This window comes from Aythya ferina (genome assembly GCF_964211825.1).
Source record: "Aythya ferina genome assembly, chromosome: 3".
Taxonomy (NCBI): Eukaryota; Metazoa; Chordata; class Aves; order Anseriformes; family Anatidae; genus Aythya; species Aythya ferina.
Genome location: NC_140298.1, coordinates 64,476,579 through 64,499,744, shown reverse-complemented (window position 1 = coordinate 64,499,744; position 23,166 = coordinate 64,476,579). Strand labels below are relative to the sequence as shown.

Below are 23,166 nucleotides of genomic sequence, written 5' to 3'. Positions count from 1 at the left end.
GGTATTCCAATTACATATACAGAGGAGCAGCTGCTGATGAACAGCCTCCAGAAATCTCATTACATTTTAAATCAGTGGTCAAGCTCCAGCCTATAGAAGCAAAGAGAATACAGGGAATACAGGTAGAAATATGAAAGCTGGATAGCTGGATTTAAATAGTAGCTGTCCCATCCTAAAAAAAGAAAAGAAAAAAAAGAGAGAGAGAGAGAGACTTTCAGTAGTTATATCTACTAGTTAAAACAAGAAAATTCCTCACATATTTTATGGTATGCTAATCAACTTGAACTGAACTGTGAAACACCAAGTCCCTTAAGGAAACCTGAACCTCAGTGCCAGCTGAATCCAGCCTCTTTGGTTTGACTTTCAACCTCTGTCTCAGCTGCTGCATTTCAATGTGGAATCTTTGAGAGTGCTACAGCTCAGGCTGGAGAAAATCTGAATGACTCCATGGTTAAACTGAGGGTCCAGACTATCAAACTGTCTATCCATGCCTCAGAGAAAGAAAAAAAAAAAGACTAACTCCACTATTACCACATTGGTAATAGGAAGGCTTTGTTGTTGGTTTTGTTTTTAACCTCATTTTTTTCTCAAGTCATTCAAGAAAGGTTCAGTCCAGAGTTGTTTTCTTTTTGTAAAACTGAATTTCACTCATTTCTAACATTAAAATTTTTCTGTAGAAATGAAAATCTTTCTGTAGAAATGAAAAATGCATAGCAGAATTTCAAGTCTACTTTCCATCTGACTGTCCTGACCATTTACTTTGACCTGCTTTGGGCCCTATAATCTGGAAATAGAAAAAAAAATCGCTTTGAGAAAGATATAATTGCAAGTGTCACTATCATGGGTGCACCTATCCATCCCTGGGATTTGGCTCCCTGTACTCAGCTTTGCTATGATAGGGAGCAAGTGAGTAACTGTGTGGCAGATTGCTGTGAAAAGAACTGTGCCAGAAACAGCTGTGATAAGTGGGACCTGGCCCCACTTTGCTTGGGATGTACAATTAAACACTGGTCTGAATCCTGACCCATGTGGACCTGGCATCTGTGTTGTCACCATAGTCTTTCCTGGGCACTACTGGATTGTGGCGGCCTCTCATTGCTGACACCAAGACTTGAGCCTAACTTGCTCAGTCGACTTTTTGACTTGGCTTCAGACCTGCTGCTTCACTAAGGAGGTGTGAATGATGCTAACAAAGTATATCCTGAGAATCCTGTTCAGATCTGTCCATCAGACAAAACAGAGAGAGAAACACTTTGCTTGATAGTTCCTGTGGCACCAGGCAGGATGGATCCATGCATCTGTGCAGACTGACACGAAGAATTTGATGACCTGAAGTACACTTGACTTTTAGGTATCTAAACATATACTTAGCAAAAGATCAATCTTGTTAGCATCTAAATGTTGAACTGCTTTATGCAGGGCTCTGTGGAAGTATTTAAATCCCGATGCTATAAGAAATCAGTATATATATTGAACAGGGCCTGAAACAAACCCAGAATTCACACTCTAATTAAGAGTCCAAAAGTATCATCTGGATGCAAGCAGACCTGCTATTTACCTTTTTCTCATTTTGGGAAAAGAAGAATGTGAAAAAGAATTTAAGTTTATTATATCTGACTTGAAACATAGTTGTTATAGTTGCTCATTCTTCTGCTTCCTACAAATATATATAATATATATTAAAGAAAAAATAATCTCACCATTCTTCCTATAAAAAAGTCAGCTGTACCACAGATGTTTAGCTAGTACATTTAAATTAATACCTCCATGTCTTATGCTACTGATATAAATAGAAAACTTTATTTTTTTCTGTTTCTCTATTGTCTGGTTTCAGGGTTTCCTATTGAGTACTCTACTTTTCACTGTTGCTTTTACTAAGCATTTAAACTATGCATTATGTAGGAAAGACTGGGTACCTGTCTTCTGGACACTTAAAGTTAGGTATTGTAGTTCTTCTCGTGAACCTAATCCCTAGTTCTTCACCACACCCTTATCAATATGTGTGAGAAAAAATGACTTGACCTCACTTGTCAGCTTCTCAAATATAAGTACTTCAAAGAATACAAACAGAAGGATCTTTGGTTTAAGTCTACTCAAACTTCTATGTTATCAGAGATTGAGTTCTTTTTTGGTTTTAAATTCATCAATGAATGGGGACTGTGAAATAGCCATTCCTTGGAATTTATCTACATTTATACTTCTAGATCTTTCAAAATGAGTAAACACTGGATATCGACCATCTAGAGGATTTGCAAAGGTAGTCACAGACTCTCTGTGTTTTTACCTGCCTCACTGAGGAGAATCAGGGAAAGGGCCTCTAAATCCTCAATTACCAAAGTACTGGTAGACAGAGTACATAAAGGATTTTAATATTAATAAGATAAAAGCCATTTTAATTTATTCACTGATCTAAAACAAGCAAACAAACAAACAAAACTGGTTACTTCTGAAATCCATTATTTATTTTAAATATATTTATTTTCAAAATTAAGATTAATTTTAATGCATTCCTTTTCAAAACATGTTCTTAAGTTTTTAAAATCGAAAAAAAAAAAAAAAAAAGACTGTCTTTTAGTTTAAAGTGAAGATCCTACATAAGTAAAATAGCATTGGTAACATGCTTAAAAATAATGATCTAATCACTTTATGTTTTTTATACACCATTTTTTATACACAATCATTAGCAAATGAGTGATCTCCTTGCACAGTTATAAACACCTTTAAAATGTCACCTGGGAAAAAGACATTTCCATATCACAGACATTATTATTAGCAAGGTATTAAATATCTGTAGTTATTTCCCAAAACCATTTGGAGGCAAATCACTTTAGCTGTAAGTCCCAAACAGCGATGTAAGGCTCACTCAATATCTTAGACCAGCCCCATCCTGGGCATGGTGCAATGTTTGATACCACAAGAAAATCCCAGGGAATTCCCATTTCAAGCTTGATGTTCATGGGCAGAACTTGGAATTTTATATAAGCACCTCCAGATTTCAGGACAACCTACTTTATTCTGGTTGATTCTGTAAATTATATAACATTTCAAAAGTAGGCACCTGTCTCAATCGTGGTCCTCAGCAAAAATAAAAGAAATTAGTGTCTTCCTGTTACTGATGGGAATGCTTTGGGCTGTGATCCAATGAAATACATGTATGCATAGTTCCTTCTAGCATTAAAGTTAAAAATAATCCTGTCATTTCAGGAAGAGACCTCCACGATCACCTAGTCCAACCTCTGACCTAACACTAACAAGTTCTCCACTAAACCTAAAACTAAAAATATAGCATAATGATATTTTCCTTCCTCTCTCCCCCTCTCCACCCCCCCCCCCCCCCTTCTCCCCCACTGCAGGAAGAGTGTTTTAAGATTTAAATGAGAAAATAATTGATTGGATGATGCACTTTACTCTATGGATATGTAATCTACTATAGGTTTAGATACCTATATTTGTGTTTCTTTTACAATTTTGTTGTTTAGTCCCTGTTTTGGTTCTTATTTGGAATTTAACTGTCATAGATTCCTTTAAGAGTCACTGCATTGCTAACCTATGGTGGTTTAAATATGATTTAACCTGACCTTCACTAAGAAGTTGTTACACCAGACCTGATGAAGTGTTACACATTATTGTTCTGAGTAGTTTCTTCAGGACTTGAAACATTCTCTGCTCCCTGAATGTTCTGTTCCTTATAATTACTCAAATGAATCAGGAAGTATTGCTGGTATCCAGTACACAGTTGCAAGACTGCTTTTCAGACACAAATTGCTGAATGATGCTTATACAAACACTCTTTGAACAAGACAGAGTCCAGAAAGTCAATCATGTTTTGATTTTGCAAACTTCAGAAATAAAGAAAATAGGATCTGGACTTTTTTATTTATCAATTTTCTAAAAACTATTTTTTAATTCAATATATACCATTATGGCCACATATAATTCAGTGACAGATTTTTACAATTGGAATTGACATGTGCAGTTATTGGCTTGTAAAGTTTTAGCTTGTTGTTTTTTCATTTTGTTTGTTTCCCTGAACTGTAATAGAGTGTAGGTACTCTTCCCTTGATTTCAAGCTGTTCTGTACAGTATTCTGAAATCATTAATTTAATCTGCCTTTAATCATAATGGGGAGGGAAAAGAGACACAAAAGTGGATCACATTCTGTCATAGCTTCATGTCTGTAAATTGTACTGCAAATCCTGAGAAAAAAAAGTTGAAATTTTATATCTGCTGTTTCTGCGTAGTCTTACAGGAAAGTTTAAAGGGATGAAAGACGAAGAAAAACTAAGAGGTAGACTATTTTTTCTGTTCCTTTTATGATGACTGTTATTTAGAGATTATATCTTCCAGTGTCTATGTTAGATATTACCCATAAACTTGGGAAGAAGGGAAAACTGTGAAGGAGGCTTTAACTTTAAACATCAAACACAAAAGTGTTTAGGTAGGGAATAGGCTGCTCATATTATAAAAGTGTGTATCTAATATACAGAGATAACCAAGCAACGAATCACAGCACTAGCTCACACTTTGCACATAAATACAGTCTGACCACTTCATTGTCAGGCTAAGACAAATCTCAGCAATCACATCATGCATACTCAGCATGCAGTTCAGTGGTTTGCAAAAAGTTGGATTAAAAAGTACTGTTTATCAAAACCATAGCAGACTGTAGTTAAAGACTGGAAACTATATTACATTTCATATTTATATTCCCTCAGACACTTGAATTGTATCCAGAATTATTATTACTATATTTTGTTAACGTAAAAAGATTTTTTTTTACTATATTTTTAAACTGAATCATTTTTGACTATTAGAATTAGAATTCTAACACTTAAAAAACCTATTTTGAATTGTCCTGCTGCAATACATTAACAGTCAAAGGTTAATTTATAATGCATTTTAAAATGGGTGAGGTGTGTGAAGAAGTTGAATTAGATACATCCAGAAAAAGAAATAAAATACATAAGCTGGAAGAAGGTATGTAACTACAGATCATTAATAATCATGTGGAAAAAAAAAAAGAAATAAACCCAAAGATTTAAGATGTAGTGTTGATTTTAAAGTCAATATTTTCACATTTAGGGTGAAACACACACATGAATCTATAGCTGATACTGAATCTTGAAACAAGACTACTGGAGGGCAAGAACTACTGAAGTTTTTGTTACCTAAGGTTTTCTGCATGCAAGCTATAAGTATTGCAAACAAGTGCTGAGTATTTCCACCTCTTACTGGCTATGGCAGGAAACGTTACATACTATAATTCATTGGGAACCATTTCTGCTTTTCATGGAAAGATCTTGGGTCAGTTTTACTTGTATCACAATTCCTAGTTATGACTGAGACCATCTATAAAATTTGGAAAAAAATAATAAAACACATAAAACTTAAATATGATTTTCCAGGACGTTCTAAATATATTTTCCATCAAAATTTTCTACAACCTGTATTAGTGAGACCCTTAAGTGAATTAGTTTGAAGCTAAAACATCAGTTTTCTAATCAAATACTGTATAGCAAGTTTTCAAGATTTTTAATACCTACACAACTCCTGGTCTTGAGCCTTATATTGCTATTATACTGATTTTAATATAAACAATATTTTTCATTCTTTTGAAAAAGGAAGCAAGTGTTTTACCCCACTAGGCAGTTGAACTCCACCACAACCTCTCTCTCACTCCCTCTCCTCAAAGGAGAAGGGGGATAAAATACAATGAAAAGAACTCAAGGATTGAAATAAGGACATAGAGGTCACTCACCGATTATCATCATGGGCAAAACAGACTCAGCACTGGAAGATTAATATAATGTATTGCCTATGTCACTAACATACTAGAGCAGTGAGAAACTGAAAGCAAACTAAAAACACCTTGTCCCCGATTCACTCCCTTCTACGACCTCCCTCTGAGTGGTGCAGGTGTGTGGGGAATGGGGGCTGTGGTCAGCCCCTAACACTTCATCTCTGCAGCTCCTTCACAGTCACTCTCTTCCCCTGCTCCACGTGGGGTCCCTCCCACAGGTTGCCGTCCTTCCTGAACTGAGCTTGCGAGGGCTGCCTGCAGGCAGCAGATCTTCAAGAACTGCTCCCACACGGCTCCGTACCATGGGGCCATCCCCCAGGAGCAAACTGCTCCAGCACGGGTCCCCCAGGGGTGGCAGCTTCCCCCAGACCCCCTGCTCCTGCGTGGGCTCCTCTCCACAGGCTGCAGCTCCAGCCTGAGACCTGCTCCTGTGGGGGCTCTCCATGGGCTGCAGCCCCCTCCAGGCCACATCCCCCTGCTCCATCGGGGGCTCCTCCACGGGCTGCAGTGTGGAGATCTGCTCCATGTGTGACCCATGGGCTGCAGGGGGACAGCCTGCTCCACCAGGCTGCAGGGAAACTGCTGCTGCATGCCTGGAGCACCTCCTGCCCTTCTGCACTGACCTTAGTGTCTGGAGGGCTGATTCTCAGTCCTCTCTTCTAGCTGCTGTTGTGCAGCAGTTTCTTTTCCCCTTCTTAATTTGCTCTGACAAAGGCACAACCGGTGTCACTCACTAGCTTGGCTGCGGCCAGTGGCAGGTCCCTTTTGGAGCTGGCTGAAACTTCTCAGAGGCCCTGTAGCCCCCCTGCTGTGAAGACTTTGCACCATAAATCCAATACAGCAAATAAACTTCCTGGTCTAAAAAGCCCCAATTTGTGAAAAGAAAAATATATAAATTTATTTTTTCTCTTAAATTGCAGACAGTTTAAATAAAACTCAATAAGATTTATTGTAGAAGACAGTGGCACTGATAGCAAATCACACGGAAATGGATTTCAAACTGGATTCAAACTGGATTGTTATACATTCTGATCCCCCCCCCACCTTATTTTTTTGCTTCCCTAATTAGTGTTGTTATGTCTAACACAGGACTTCAGTAGCAATGTGGGTGAGAGAAGAATGGGCATGGGTGGGGCCATTAGTCTTAGACTGTTGATAAAACAGAGGACATGTGTAATTTCATAGAAGTATAGACAAGCGAAGATGTGCAGAGAACAAAAGGTAGCAAAGAGTTTTGTTTTGTATTTAGTCCTTATGGACAGTGTTCAATTAATATTTTCTAATTTTCTACTGATACCTTGAAGAAGTCATTAGTATCTGTAATAGACCCACTAAAGCTTCATGAGGAGTAAAAGGCACAGATGTTTTATATAATTATGACTTCTAGTGCAAAATCAGCTGTCCTTAATAACAACATTATCTAAAATATTGGGCACATTGAATTAACCTACTAAAAGCTTGTCTATTTTGGGGAGTGTAAGAAGGAAAGAATTGTTTCAGTGACAACAGTAGCTTTTTTCAGCAGATGAAACTATTTTGTAAAGGAATATTTTTATTAATTTGGAATAGGAATACTTTCAGAGAACACGGTTCTTTGAGAGCAGTTTTGAAGGTTAATATTGAATAGTGAAATACAGTTAGTATACTGTAGAGGAAGTGATTTATGAAACATAGGTGATAAATGCCTATTATTTTAGTGTATATGCTGTAAACTGTCAGAACAATTAGTGATTTTGGTTCTAGCAAGGAAAATGGCTGAATGATGTATGTACAACAGGGAAATTCTCCAAATCAGTCTCACCGCAAGCAGCTAAGAAATCACATAAGAACTGAGATGGAAAGGGACCTCTGGAGATCGTCTAGTCCAAGTCTCTGCTAAAAGCAGGTTGAAGTAGATCAGGTTGTCCATGGCTGTGTCCAGTTGGGTTTTAACTAGCCCCAAACATGAAGACCTCTGTAGGGAACCTGTTCCAGCATTCAGTAACCTACAAAGTAAAAGGTACAGTAAAATCAGTAATGATCTTGTTTAGTTAATTCTGACATGAAATAAATAAGTGTCAAAAGCCCTATGGAATAAAACATGAGCAGAGGCCAAATTCTTCTGTTCTTGGTTTGCAATCTCCTGAAGTGAGATATGGGTAAATCATTCTTTATTTTTCAATTAACATCCAAAAGTTCTAAAGACATAGTTTGTCCTGAAGACACCCGTGACTGAAGTGGTGTTCAAGCGGGCTAATGTCTGTTGAGTTGGGCTGTACACAAGCTTGTTGTTCATTCGTGATGAAGAATACAGCGAGGAGAGGACTCCTCTAAGCTTTAAGTCATATTTCTACTGATATTTCAAAACTACAGAAGAGAGAGAACCAGAAACCGAGATGTATCAAATTTCCTCAGTGTTACTGGTAAAAGGGTAAAAGATGATTTCAGGGATGGAAGGCGTGTGCTTTGAGAGGCTGAGGACATTTGGGTTGTCTAGTCTGGAAAGAAGGTTAAGTAGTGACCGATTTGCTCTCTAAAAATTCCTGAGGAGTGGAAGTGGAGAGGGAGGTGTTGGTCTTGTATAATAGTCTTCCAAATACTTAGAAATTTTTATGCATCAGGAGTGACAAGAATAAAAAGCTTGTAGTCTACAATTAAGAGCTCTTCATTAATCACTTTTATGAGATAAAACAAAAAATAACATGAATATCAAACATAAAACATTATTCTGGTGAAAACAAACAAACAAACAAAAAAAAAAAAAAAAAAAAAAAAACATAACTGTGACCTTAAGTGGAATTAATTGCATAAAAATGTAAAGTAGCCAAGGAGTTCATTTTTAGGGCAAAATGAATCTACAAATGAATCTACATACTTCAAACAAAGCAGCAAATGAGAGTAGGATTATAATTCAAACAATAAAAAATCTATAGTATTTGTAAATGGTCTGGTAGTGGATTCCAGAACTGCAAAAGCAAATTTTAAAATACAAAGCAAATTTTCACAGTTGTAGCATAATATAACAATAAAGTGATAAAGCAATACAGTCCTCTTTAGCTGTCCTTTGCCAGTTCAGCAGGACACATCCATGTTATTAAAGGCTAGAGAAAGTAGGCAGGCTATTTGGATGTAGATGGAGGTATAATTATTAGGGAACAGAGTTTGGTCCTCCAGCATGTCAGTCATCCTGTGTCCTTGAGTAGACCAGAAGAACAGTACAACTAGAGTGATTTTTTTTTTTTTTTCTCCCGCTTCCTGTAGATGATAAATAGGGTTTTTCTTCCACTTATCTTTCACACAAAATGCCTGCTATATTTTGTTTGTTTGTTTGTTTGGGTCTTTCCTCTTGCTTACTAGACAGAGGAAAAAAAAAAGTGCTAAAACTTCAGTTTTTAACATTTTGAATGGATTTAAACAGAAGACAGACTCTGAAGTCATGACAATTAACTTATGTTACTCCTGTGTCTAAGATTGAAAATTAACCACTTCAGATTCTTTCTTTGTGTATATTGGAGACACATGGACACTTTTAAAGAGGGTTTATTTCTCAAGATATTTTGCTTCCTTGAGAGTAGATGAAGTTCCAGCTCCTAATTTAATTAGTGCAATTAAGTGCCTGAGGTTAGGTGATAAATGTAAGTCCAAACCTCCAGAATTATCTGGTTATACATAAAATATTCTGGGAGAGGGGAGATTAGAATGCTCCAATTCAATTATGTTTATGTGCTACTCTAAGAATCTTTTGCTGGACATATGATAAAAAATAAAATAAAAATAAAAATAAAAATAAAAATAAAAATAAAAATAAAAATAAAAATAAAAATAAAAATAAAAATAAAAATAAAAATAAAAATAAAAATAAAAGGAAGCTGTGTTGAAACAGAAAAATTGTACCAAAGGCCACAGGGCTGAGTTGGTCAAATTATGAAGATGGAAAGATATATGATCACATTTTATTTTATTTTATTTTATTTTATTTTATTTTATTTTATTTTATTTTATTTTATTTTATTTTTATTTTTATTGGGATTCTAACTCTAAGAAGTTAGGACAAATTGGAATTAAAGTTCTCTAGGACATCTAACTTCTCCTCTCCATATGTGTACCTGTTTTAACAGTCTTTCAGGACCTGATCTTATGTTATTATTATTTTATTTATTTATTTACTTATTTATTTTCTGTGGGATGCTGCTCATTGAACCATAGAGTTAAAATGTGTTTCTTTATTAAATTTTTCTGCAAACTTTAGATCTTTCACTTCAATTTTGTGCAGAAGTTGGCAAGTGTACAATGTTTAGGCAGGAAATTGGAGGATGGTTATGTAATTTAGGTTGCTGAATGTTATTCTAGGGAGTTGGATTCTATGTGAATCATTCTGTGTAAAAGCTTGTTTAATTCACAGTGCTGTTTTTGCAGTTTGATTGAATTATAACTTTTATAAAAAATAGCACAATGGAAAATAACAAATACACAGCAATAAAACATAATAATGACACGTCATTTTGCTCACTCTTTTGTAATTGGTCCATGTACAGGATTGACCTGTACACTAAACCAAATAGAGCAGTTCTTCAGTTCATAGATTAGCAACCTGACAGGACTTTTCCAAATCACATGTTTAGGCCATTCCTGGCCACGGTATAGCTGCTGTTCCTATACATATTTGCTTATATTTAAATTGGTTTTATAATATGAAATTCAAAGACTGAGTGAATGCTTTCAGACAAACCACTAATTGAAAATTGAGGCAATTTTCTGAGGTATTCAGTTTTTAACTGAAAGATAAGAAAAAACAAACAAACAAACCAAACAACAACAACAAAACATACCTAGGCTCAAAGGTTCCTGTGTAAGAAGATGGCTTTTATGCTCTGTCTCAAACATTGTTTGCGGAGTTACCTGCCTAACAATGCAGATCTACTGATCCCTACACCCCTATGGCTAGCACATCTCTTCTTGATTGGCTGGTACCAGGACAGACTGGAATGCGTGGGCAGGAGTAAAATGCCAGTACAACATGTGCTAGGAGCATGATACTGGAGGTCTCCCTGCACAGTGACAGCCGTCTCAACCAATTGGAAATAAGAATGTGCATAGTGATAGTGATGAACTGGCTACGTGTTATTACCTTGAAAACCAGGTAAAAAGGCCACAATGGCACACTGTAGAAAGGCAATGCCTTTTCAAGACATGAAGGACCCTCCTCATCACATCTTTGAAAACAGTGGACCACTGGGATGCCTCTTCATCCATAGTGGTGACTATCTCTTGCAATGTATAAGACACCTCCACTTATATTTCAATACCTTTTTGATAACTCTTCTTTCCTTAATGCTTGCTTCTCTTTTGATACTTTTATACAAAATTAATAAACTAGCATCAACATTTGACATTGTTTGTGTCTTAATCTTGCTGTGGGTGACTCACAAATGACCCTCTGAACAATCGGAACAGGACAGTTACAAAGAAAAACAATATGTAATCTACCATCCACAATGTATTTATAATTTAAAACATTCAAATGTCTATTAAATTTATAATTAAGCTGGTATGTACTGAACACAAAATAATAGCAATACTAAAAACAATATACAAGTATGTAGTCTCATTGAAAGAATTAACCATATTTGGATTAACAAGTTCTCAAAATTAAGCTTGCATTAATACAGTTTTATGGATCAGGGACCTTGTGAGCATTCCTTTAGAAGAAATAGTCTCACCATAGAAAAATATTAATGACCTCTAAGATTAAAAATATAGATATTGAAATAATACATTAGTCTACTTTTTAAGTCTAACTTTTTAAGAATTATACTGGATCTGGCTGGAATGTTAACTTTCCCTGCAGCAGCCCATACAGTGCTGTGCTCTGCACCCGTAGCTGGAACAGCAGTGATATCACACCAGTGTTCTGTCTACTGCTGAGCAGTGCTGGCACAGCATCAGGCCTCTCTCTAACCCTCCAAGGGGGTGGGCAAAAAGTGAGAAGAGAAACATCACCAGGGCAGCTGACCCTAACCAACCAAAGGGATATTCCATACCATGTGATGTCACACTCAGCAATAAAAGGTGGAAACAGGAAGAAGAGGGGAGGGGTGGGCTCTCGTTGAGAAAACGTCGGTCCTCCTCCCAAACACTGGCTACGTGCTTTGAGGCCCTGCTTCAAGGACATGGTCAAGCATTGCTCATTTGTGGGAAGTAGAGAGCAATTTCTTTCCTCTGCACTTCCACATAGCCTTCATTTGTTTTATTTGTTTGTTTTCCTCCCTTTTTTTTCCCTTTCTCCCTCCTTTCCCCCCCCCCCTTTTTTTTTTTTCCTTTTTTCCCTTTAGTTAAATTGTTTAGTTTATAATAATCTTTCTTTAATTATTATTATTATTTCTATTTAATTAAATTATCCTTATCTCAACCTGTGAGTTGTTCTTTGCGTTACTTCTTCCCCTCCTCATCTAAGGACGGGGAGAGAGAGAGCGGTTGTGGTGTTTAGCTGCCCAGCATGGAAAAACCACCACAAGAATTAAGTTCATTCTCATGTGTTTGAATGAATTTCCATTATTTTTATTCATTAAAAATAGTCTGGGAAACCAGTTGGGAATTGTCAGAAATGTCAGTCAGGTCTGAGATATATTTTATAACTTTTAGAAAATGAATTATAGGAAAACAGAAAGTGTATCACACAGAATCACACAGAATTTTCTAGGTTGGAAGAGACCTCAAGGTCATCGAGTCCAACCTCCAACCTAACGCTAACAGCCCTCCACTAAACCATATCCCTAAGCTCTACATCTAAGCGTCTTTTGAAGACTTCCAGGGATGGTGACTCCACCACTTCCCTGGGCAGCCTGTTCCAATGCCTCACAACCCTTTCTGTAAAGAAGTTCTTCCTAACATCTAACCTAAAACTCCCCTGGCTCAACTTAAGCCCATTCCCCCTCGTCCTGTCACCAGGCACGTGGGAGAACAGGCCAACCCCCACCTCTCTACAGCCTCCTTTAAGGTATCTGTAAAGAGCAATAAGGTCGCCCCTGAGCCTCCTCTTCTCCAGGCTGAACAAGCCCAGCTCCCTCAGCCGCTCCTCGTAGGACTTGTTCTCCAGGCCCCTCACCAGCTTCGTCGCCCTTCTCTGCACCCGCTCAAGCACCTCGATGTCCTTCTTGTAGCGAGGGGCCCAAAACTGAACACAGTACTCGAGGTGCGGCCTCACCAGAGCTGAGTACAGGGGGACGATCACCTCCCTAGCCCTGCTGGTCACGCTGTTCCTAATACAAGCCAGGATGCCGTTGGCCTTCTTGGCCACCTGAGCACACTGCTGGCTCATATTCAGCCGACTGTCCACCATCACTCCCAGGTCCTTCTCTGCCTGGCAGCTTTCCAACCATTCCTCTCCCAGCCTGTAGCTCTGCTTGGGGTTATTGCGCCCCAGGTGCAGGACCCGGCACTTGGCCTTGTTAAACTTCATGCAGTTGACCTCAGCCCATCGGTCCAGCCTATCCAGATCCTCCTGCAGAGCTTTCCTACCCTCAAGCAGATCGACACACGCACCTAACTTGGTGTCATCTGCGAACTTACTGAGGGTGCACTCGATGCCCTCGTCCAGATCATCGATGAAGATATTAAAGAGGACCGGCCCCAGCACCGAGCCCTGGGGGACGCCACTAGTGACTGGCCTCCAACTGGACTTGGCTCCATTCACCACGACTCTTTGGGCCCGGCTATCCAGCCAGTTTCTAACCCAACGAAGCGTGCGCCAGTCCAAGCCAAGAGCAGCCAGTTTCTTGAGGAGAATGCTGTGGGAGACGGTGTCAAAAGCCTTGCTGAAGTCAAGGTAGACCACATCCACAGCCTTTCCCTCATCCACCCAGCGCGTCACTCTGTCATAGAAGGAGATCAGGTTCGTCAGGCATGACCTGCCTTTCATAAAGCCATGCTGACTGGGCCTGATCGCCTGCTTCCCCTTCAAGTGCTGCATGATGACTCTCAGGAGGATCTGCTCCATGAGCTTTCCTGGCACTGAGGTCAAACTGACAGGCCTGTAGTTTCCTGGGTCTGCCCTCCGGCCCTTCTTGTAGATGGGCGTCACGTTTGCTAGCCGCCAGTCGATTGGGACCTCCCCCGATAGCCAGGACTGTTGATAAATGATGGACAGTGGCTGGGCCAGCTCCTCTGCCAGTTCCCTCAGTACCCTTGGGTGGATCCCATCTGGCCCCATCGACTTGTGCACATCTAAGTGCCGTAGTAGGTCACCAACCAGTTCTTCATGGATAATGAGGGCCACATCCTGCTCCCCATCCCCTTCCACCAGCTCAGGGTACTGGGTATCCAGAGAACATCCGGTATTGCCGCTAAAGACTGAGGCAAAGAAGGCATTGAGCACCTCCGCCTTTTCCTCATCTCTTGTAACTAAGTTTCCCCCCGCATCCAGTAAAGGATGGAGATTCTCCTTAGTCCTCCTTTTTGTGTTGATGTATTTATAGAAACGTTTTTTGTTATCTTTAACGGCAGTAGCCAGATTGAGCTCCAGATGAGCTTTGGCCTTCCTAATTTTGTCCCTGCACAGCCTCGCTACTTCTTTAAAGTCCTCCTTAGTGGCCTGCCCACTTTTCCAAAGCTTATAAACCCTCTTTTTCCTCCTAAGATCAAGCCACAATTCTCTGTTGAGCCAGGCCGGTCTTCTTCCCCGCCAGCTCGTCTTTGGGCACGTGGGAACAGACCGTTCCTGCGCCATTAAGACTTCCCTCTTGAAGAGCGCCCAGCCTTCCTGGACCCCTCTGCCCTTCAGAACCGCCTCCCAAGGGACTCCACCAACCAATGTCCTGAGCAGCTCAAAGTCAGCCCTCCGAAAGTCCAATACAGCGGTTTTACTGGTCCCCTTCCTGGCCTCGCCAAGAATAGTGAACTCCACCATTGCGTGGTCACTCTGCCCTAGACAGCTCCCGACGATCACGTCCTCCACCAGTCCTTCTCTGTTTGTGAAGAGAAGGTCTAGCGGGGCACCTCCCCTGGTAGGCTCACTAACCAGCTGTGTCAGGAAGCTATCTTCCACGCTCTCCAGAAACCTCCTAGACTGCTTTCTCAGGGCTGTGTTGTGCTTCCAGGATACGTCAGGGAAGTTGAAGTCCCCCACGAGTACAAGAGCTGATGATGTTGCAACCTCTGTCAGCTGCCTGTAGAATTCCTCATCCGTCTCCTCATCCTGGTTCGGCGGTCTATAGCAGACCCCGACCAGGACACTAGCCTTGTTGTCCCTGCCAATCCTAACCCAAAGGGACTCGACCTTGTCATTCCCAACCTCGAGTTCTACAGCCTCGAAAGACTCTCTAATATAGAGAGCCACACCACCACCCCTTCTATGCTGCCTGTCCCTTCTATAGAGCTTATAGCCAGGCATTGCAGCACTCCAGTCATGAGACTGGTCCCACCACGTCTCCGTGATGGCAACCAAGTCGTAGCCTGCCTGCCGCACGATGGCTTCCAGCTCCTCCTGTTTGTTACCCATGCTGCGTGCATTGGTGTAGATGCACTTCAGCTGGGCCATTGCCTTATCCTCCGTGTAATTATACAAGACTTCTTCACAGACATTTTGAATTCACTTGATTCAAATTAACTGTTATACAAAGTGTGTCCCTTTCTATTATTTTTAGTAAAATGGATTTCTTGCTGTGATAAGTGATGCAGTTGTAAATTTCATCTGAAAAGTGATTCTGCTAAAGCAGTGGGTAGTGTTTTTATTTAAGTAGAAATGATGTTATTCAACAGCTACTATAAGTGGTCTGAAATATGACGCTATGGTAAAAAAATAATAATAAAAAAAAAAAATTCAAACCTATGGAAAATCATTGTTATCTTTTAAAATTTAGAATTTTTGTCCTTGGGAAGATGTCCTGGGACATAAAGGATGAATTTAGATGTGAATAAATTATAAGTATGAATAAAACCACTTAGATGAAAAGAAAGATCTGTTAGGCTTTTTTCATAAAACCATTAAGATTGAAACCACCATTTCTCAAATCTCTTAATTTAAAGGAATATTACAGGTTACATTTTTTAATTGATATTAGATACACTGGTATACAATAAATGAAGAGGAAAGAGCTCATATACTCAAATCAGTGTTGTCAAATAATCTAGAAGTCTTTTGTGTAAGTTTTGCCCTTACCAAGTCTGTTCAACAGATACAGAATGAAAAATAGACATGTCTAGCTTTAAGGAAGGAAAACAAGTACTCTAATGTAAATTCTCTATTGACATGCTATGCGTATTATGAAAATCTATAAAAGATTCAGTGCTCTGTTTTTCCCCTTTTTATTGCTTCCTTTAACCTATCTGAGCCTGAGTCCTTGCTTTTACTGTAAATTTTTATCACTAACGTATCAGTTGAAACTCCACAGAAGACTTGCAAGGGAGAACAGGCGCCGCATGGTAACAAGGATACATAACCCTAACAAGAAAAGGACATTAGCAACAACCTAAAAATCTCTGATTCAGTTGGAGTGAAGAGCCAAACATTTAGATACGTAATCTATTCACTGAAGCTTTGAAGAACTGTTTAAGGAACAACTAGAATCATAGAATATCCCAAGTTGGAAGGGACCCATAAGGATCATCAAGTCCAACTCCCGGCACCACACAAGTCTATCCAAGAGTTTAGACCATGTTACTAAGTGCACAGTCCAATCACTTTTTAAATTCAGACAGGCATTGTGCAGTGACTACATCCCTGGGGAGCCTGTTCCAGTGTGCAACCACCCTCTCTGTGAAGAACATCTTCCTGATGTCCAGCCTAAACTTCCCCTGCCTCAGCTTAACACCATTCCCATGGGTCCTATCACTGGTGTTTACAGAGAACAAATAGGTCACCTGTCTCTCCATTCCTCCTTGCAAGGAAGTTGTAGACCACGATGAGGTCCCCCCTCAGCCTCCTTCTCTCCAGGCTGAATAGGCCTCAGCTGCTCATCATACGTCTTCCCCTCTAGGACCTTCACTATCTTCATCAGCCTCCTTTGGACACTTCCCAACAGTTTAATGTCCTTTTTGTACCGTGGTGTCCGGAACTGCACACAGTACTCAAGCTGAGGCCGCACCAGAGCAGAGTAGAGCGGGACAATCACCTCCCTCGACCAACTAGCAATGCTGTGCTTGATGCACCCCAGGATACAGCTGGCCCTCCTGGTTGCCTGGGCACACTGCTAGTTCATATTCAGCTTTCTGTCAACCACAGCCCACAGATCCCTCTCTGCAGGGCTGCTCTCCAGCATCTCGTCGCCCAGTCTGTACATGTTGTCAAGGTTGTCCCATCCCAGGTGGCACTCTGGGTTGTCCCAACCCAGGTGGCCCATCCACCTGGCACTCTGGGAAAGTGTAGTAGATGTCTTTTCTGCCAGTTGCCTAGCTTCCTCCCTTCAGATATGGAGACATGAAGGAGTGTATGCTTCTTTATCTTACAGTATGGTTGGAGTATACATCTTCACTAGTGCTGCTGTACAGGTGTAGTCAATCTACTCTCCCAACAGAAACAATCATCTTTCTCTGTTCTAAACTCTTCTCTACTTGCCCTACCAATATACAAGTGAAAAAGCAGATCATACATTGCATCTCATTCTTTTAAAAGTGCATCCCATTTAATTTGTCTGGTCACAGTTGTTGACACAAGTGATTGTTAGGTAACTGCCCTTTCACAGACAACTAACTATACTGCAGTTAGGGTATAAAAAAATGACAGATTCAGGCCACGGTAACACAGTATAAATACCGAATCGTAAACTGGCAGCCTAAGCATTAGCTGTTTAGTCCTAATAAAAATGTTAACAATCAAAAAAACACAGAAGAAAAGCTAAAGAAAAATACAACAAAACACAAAACAAAGCAAGCAAACAAAAACTATTATTGGCAAATAAGAAACTGAATTAAAAATCTAAGTTTTAATATTTGAAATGGAAAAATATGTTGAATCAGAAATTTATTTTCAATTATTAGTTGCTAGAGTCCATTTTCTACTGTTTTACCATTTCTTTATTAGACAGTTAAATTCATAAATGTAATAAATGGCTCAGTCTTCAAAATAGGACTATAATCAAAGTTTACAATTTATTAAAGGAACAGAGGTAAGCAAACAGCGCTGGGTATGCCGGGAGTCTCTGCTCCACCAAGACGCACACCAGTTACATCAAGCAGCTGATTTTTATGCTCCTATCTAATACATATTCATTACTACTTCTAAAATAAACAGGGTTATTATAATTAGTTTCCAGAATCCAAACCCTCCTACTGGAGCATGCGTATCAGTCTCTGGTGGTCCCTCAGGGGGCCTCTGGGGGTCTCTCGTGCTGAAGTCTTCCTCTCTCTTGTCCTTCTCCTTTGTCCAACTTGGCTGTATGTCAGAGACTTCTGCAGTGTCCCCTGCAAACTTTGTCTTTTAGTTGTTCTTCAGCTCTCCCTGTCTCCTTAATCTTCTGGCCAGATATCAGAGACTTGCATAGTGTCCCATGCAATAGTCATAATAGTTTGCAGTTATTCTGAACCCCCCCAGATATCAGAGACTTCAAGGAAAAGCCTACGAATACATTTCCCTTCAAGCTCTCTATTGACACGAATTGCTAAAACATTCTTTTGCAAGATACAAGAACTATATACATTAACCACTCTGTTTTTCTTAGACTTATGCTTATACAAGGGTATGTAAGATAGAAGGTCACATTCATCATACCATATGGCCCTAGCATTGTTCCATACTGACACGAATCAGATGAACATATTTCACAGACAAATTAATTCATTGTTGATATAAAGAGAGTCCAAGCTTGGAAAACTATGGTTTTGGAAGCTGCAGATAAATCTCATGTTAAGGGCTTTGCATAATTCTCATGTTAAGGGCTTTACATAATGAATCTATACCGGAAAATTCATTGAAGCAAAATTCATTATATACATTATAGTGAAAAAATGAAGATGTGCAGCATACATGCTCTACCTTCCAGAATAATTAGCAGAAAAAAAAAAAAAAATAATAATCTGTAACTATATCCAACTGCCTACTAAGCAGGAACATGATGTTACATTAGCTGAATGGAAACCTTTTGGATTAACATGATGTTCAGTATTTTTTTGTCATACGTGTTTTACAGCAGTTGAAATGTAAATAATAAAATGGAAAACAAAAATCTACTCAAACAATTCTTTAACTGGCAGTATTGAAACAGAGCTCTGTAATGTTTTCTTTTCTTTGTCATAAATTAGTTGACTCAAAGAAAATCAAAATAAATGGGAATAAATTTAACTATTCCTATGGCACCTTCATGTCTCCAAACAGTATGGACTTGAAAACATTCAAAGTGTAAATAAAATGCATATTTTTAAAGTATCATAATTATCAATTGGGGCAAATTCATAAGAATGTTGTAGAAGAATTATGTGAAATGTTTATGTCAAAACTAGATTATTATTTTTTTTTTTTTGGCAAATGTATGCTAGTTAAACAAATATCAGGAATATGAATATGAATCTTAGGATGAATCACAGAATCACAGAACTATAGGGGTTGGAAGGGACCTCGAAAGATCATCGGGTCCAACCCCCCTGCCAAAGCAGGTTCCTCAGAGGAGGCTGCCCAGGTAGGCATCCAGACAGGCCTTGGATATCTTCAGAGAAGGAGACTCCACAACCTCCCTAGGCAGCCTGTTCCAATGCTCCATCACCCTCACCGTGAAGAAGTTCTTTCACATGTCAGTGCAGAACTTCCTGTGCTTTAACTTGCAGCCATTGCCCCTTGTCCTATCCCCACAAACCACTGAGAAGAGGTTTGCTACATCCTTCTGTCCCCCACCCCTCAGATATTTATATACATTGAGGAGATCCCCTCTCAGTCTTCTCTTCTCCAGGCTGAACAGACCCAGGTCTCTCAGCCTTTCTTCATAGGGAAGATGCTCCAGGCCCTCCTGCTTTGTGGCCCTCCGCTGGACTCTTTCCAGGAGATCCCTGTCTTTCTTGTACTGGGGAGCCCAGAACTGGACACAGTACTCCAGGTGAGGTCTGACCAGGGCAGAGCAGAGGGGGAGGATCACCTCCCTTGACCTACTGGCCAAGCTCCTTTTAATGCACGCTAGGCTGCCATTAGCCCTCTTGGCCACAAGGGCACAGTGCTGGCTCATGGTCAACCTGTCATCCACCATGACCCCCAGGTCCTTTTTGTCAGAGCTCGTCTCCAGCAGGTCGTCCCCCAGCCTGTACTGATACTTCAGGTACTGATACTGATACTTCCTGTTCCTTCCCAGGTGCAGGACTCTACACTTGCCCTTATTAAATCTCATTTGGTTTCTTCCTGCCCAATTCTCCAGTTGGTCCAGGTCTCGCTGAATGGCAGCACAGCCTTCTGGCATGTCAGCCACTCCTCCCAGCTTTGTGTCATTGGCATACTTGCTGAGGGCAGACACTATTCCCTCATCAAGGTTGTCGATGAAGATGTTGAACAAGACCGGACCCAGCACCGACCCCTGGGGAGCACCGCTAGTCACAGGCCTCCAGCCAGACTCTGCTCCGCCGATCACCACCCTCTGAGCTCAGCCAGTCAGCCAGTTCTCAACCCACCTTGCCATCCACTCATCTATCCCACACTTTCTCAGCTTTGCTAGTAGGATGTCATGGGAGACAGTATTGAAAGCCTTGCTAAAGTCAAGGTAGATGACATCCACCTCTCTTCCCCCATCACCCAGCTGGTGATGCCATCATAGAAGGCAACGAGGTTGGTCGCGCACAACTTCCCCTTGGTGAATCCATGCTGACTACTCCTCATAACCTTCTTCTCTTCCAATTGCTTAGAGATGGCATCCAGAACAAGCTGCTCCAATACCTTTCCAGGGACAGAGGTGAGACTGACAGGCCTGTAGTTTCCCAGATCCTCCTTCCTGCCCTTCTTGAAGACCAGAGTGATATTGGCTATCCTCCAGTCTTCAGGCACCTTACCCATTCTCCAGGACCTTTCAAAGATGATAGAGAGCAGTTCGGTGATCACATCTGCCAACTCCCTTAGCACAAGTGGACGCATCCCATTGGGACCCATGGATTTGTGTGTGTTGAGCCCAGTCAGACGCTCCCGAACCACTCTCACGTCCACCGGGAGGAGCCCTCCATTTACCAGACCCTTTGTCCTAGTGCCAAGGGCAAGGAATCCTGGGGGAGTGTCCCTGAAGCAAAGACTGAAGCAAAGAAAGCATTCAGTATCTCTGCCTTCTCAGCGTCTCCCGTGACCAGGACACGCCCCTCATTCAGCAAGGGACCCACATTATCCCTAGTCTTCCTCTTGCTGTTTACATACTTGAAAAAACCCTTCTTATTATCTTTTATCCCTTTCGCAAGCCTCATCTCTAGGTGGGCTTTAGCCTTCCTCGTCATGTCCCTGCAGGCCCTGACAACACATCTATACTCCTCCCAAGAGGACAGGCCCTTTTTCCACATTTCATAGACTATCCTCTTCCTTTTGATTTTCTTGATGAGCTCCTTGCTCATCCACGTGGGTTTCCTGCTCCCCTTCCCCGATTTCCTATTCTTCGGGATGCACCGATCCTGAGCATGGAAGAATCACAGAATCACAGAATTTTCTAGGTTGGAAGAGACCTCAAGGTCATCGAGTCCAACCTCCAACCTAACGCTAACAGCCCTCCACTAAACCATATCCCTAAGCTCTACATCTAAGCGTCTTTTGAAGACTTCCAGGGATGGTGACTCCACCACTTCCCTGGGCAGCCTGTTCCAATGCCTCACAACCCTTTCTGTAAAGAAGTTCTTCCTAACATCTAACCTAAAACTCCCCTGGCTTTAAGAAGCACTTTAAGAAGTGCTTCTTAAATGTAGCCCAGCTGTCACAAGCACCCTTGACTTCTAGTAACCTATCCCATGAGATACTCCTAAGCAGGTCCCGGAAGAGGTCGAAGTTGGCTCTTCGAAAGTCTAGGGTAGCAATCCTGCTTTTAGCCTTATTTCCTTTGCCTAGTTCCATCTGGAACTCCACCATCACATGGTCGCTGCATCCCAAGCTGCCCCCAACCTTCACATCCCTAACAAGGCCATCCCTATTGGAAAGAATGAAGTCCAGGAGCACCCCACACCTCGTCGGCTCCTCCACCACCTCTGTCAGAAAATTATCCTCAACGCATTGTAGGAACTGTTTGGACTGCTCGTGCCTGGCCAAGTTGCTTACCCAGCAGATGTCTGGGTAATTGAAGTCCCCCATGAGGACCAGCGCTCATGACTGTGAGGCTACTAGCAGCTGCTCGAAGAAGGCCTCATTGACTTCCTCCTCCTGATCTGGAGACCTGTAGTAGACCCCCACCACTGTGTCTCCCATACCAGCCCACCCCTTAATTCTTACCCACAAGCTCTCCACTTGTCCTTTACCCTCCCCCAGCTGGAGCTGGGTACACTCTAATTGCTCCCTCACATAAAGGGCAACCCCACCCCCTCGCTTCCCCAGCCTGTCTTTCCTAAAGAGGACATAGCCCTCGATGACAGCGTTCCAGTCATGCGAGCTGTCCCACCACGTCTCAGTGATCTCAACGAGATCGTGGCCCCACAACCGAACACAGATCTCGAGCTCATCCTGTTTATTTCGCATGCTGCGTGCATTGGTGTACGGGCACTTTAGGGAAGCAGCAGGTACAGTTACCCCTGGGGGAATGTAAGAAGAAGATTCTGGCTGGGGGATTGGGAACACTACCTTCTTTGAGGAGCCCTCAGACAATCCTATGGGAGAGCTCAGAAGTTTTTCCCTGTCTTCAACAGTGACAGTAGTGACGACTTCCCCCAGCCCTTCTCTGTCACCTTTAGCTCCCCTCCCTTCCCCCATCAAACCTAGTTTAAAGCCCTGGTAATCAGCCCAGAGAGCTTGCTCCCCAACACACTTGCACCTCACTTGCTTAGGTGGTGCCTGTCAGTAGCCCACATACCCAGCCTCTCAAAGGATGGCCCAAGATCAAAATACCCAAATCCTTGGTCCAGACACCACCCCCTCAGCCAGTCATTTACCTGTTCTGTTCTGCTCCTTCTATCTGCATCCCAGTCACCCAGTGGGAGGACAGAGGAGAACACTACCTGCACCCCCAATCCCCTCAACAACCTCCCCAGGGATGCAAAGTCCTTTTTAATATTCTTCATTTTTCTAATAGCAGCTTCCTGGGATCCAACCTGAATGACTATGAGAGGATAGTAGTCCTCCGGTCTAATGAGTCATGGCAGAGCCTTCCTAACGTCTCTGACACATATCTGTCACTCCCGGAGACTCCCTCAGGCTGCCGATTTCTTGCTGCAGCCCAGCCACCTGCTCGAGGAGTCCCTGAAGCAGAGCACACCTGCACCCGTGACAGCGCTCTCCTCCCTCATGGCCCAGATGGGCCTCCAGA

General features: G+C 41.4%; 2 long non-coding RNA genes across 3 annotated transcripts in view; one reads left to right on the top strand and one right to left on the bottom strand.

Moving 5' to 3' along the window:
* Positions 1–23,166, top strand: part of LOC311433715 — a 690,320-nt gene that overhangs the window by 337,442 nt on the left and 329,712 nt on the right. The gene's annotated exons all lie outside the window — the stretch shown is intronic.
* LOC311434682 overlaps positions 6,227–23,166 on the bottom strand; it is a 32,388-nt gene continuing 15,448 nt past the window's right edge. The window contains exon 3 of one of the 2 annotated variants that reach the window (XR_014691640.1): positions 6,227–7,785. This is a non-coding gene — a long non-coding RNA (uncharacterized lncRNA). Of the gene's footprint in view, positions 7,786–20,172; positions 20,749–23,166 lie in introns of those variants that run through there. The other variant, XR_014691641.1, reaches the window with a different exon arrangement.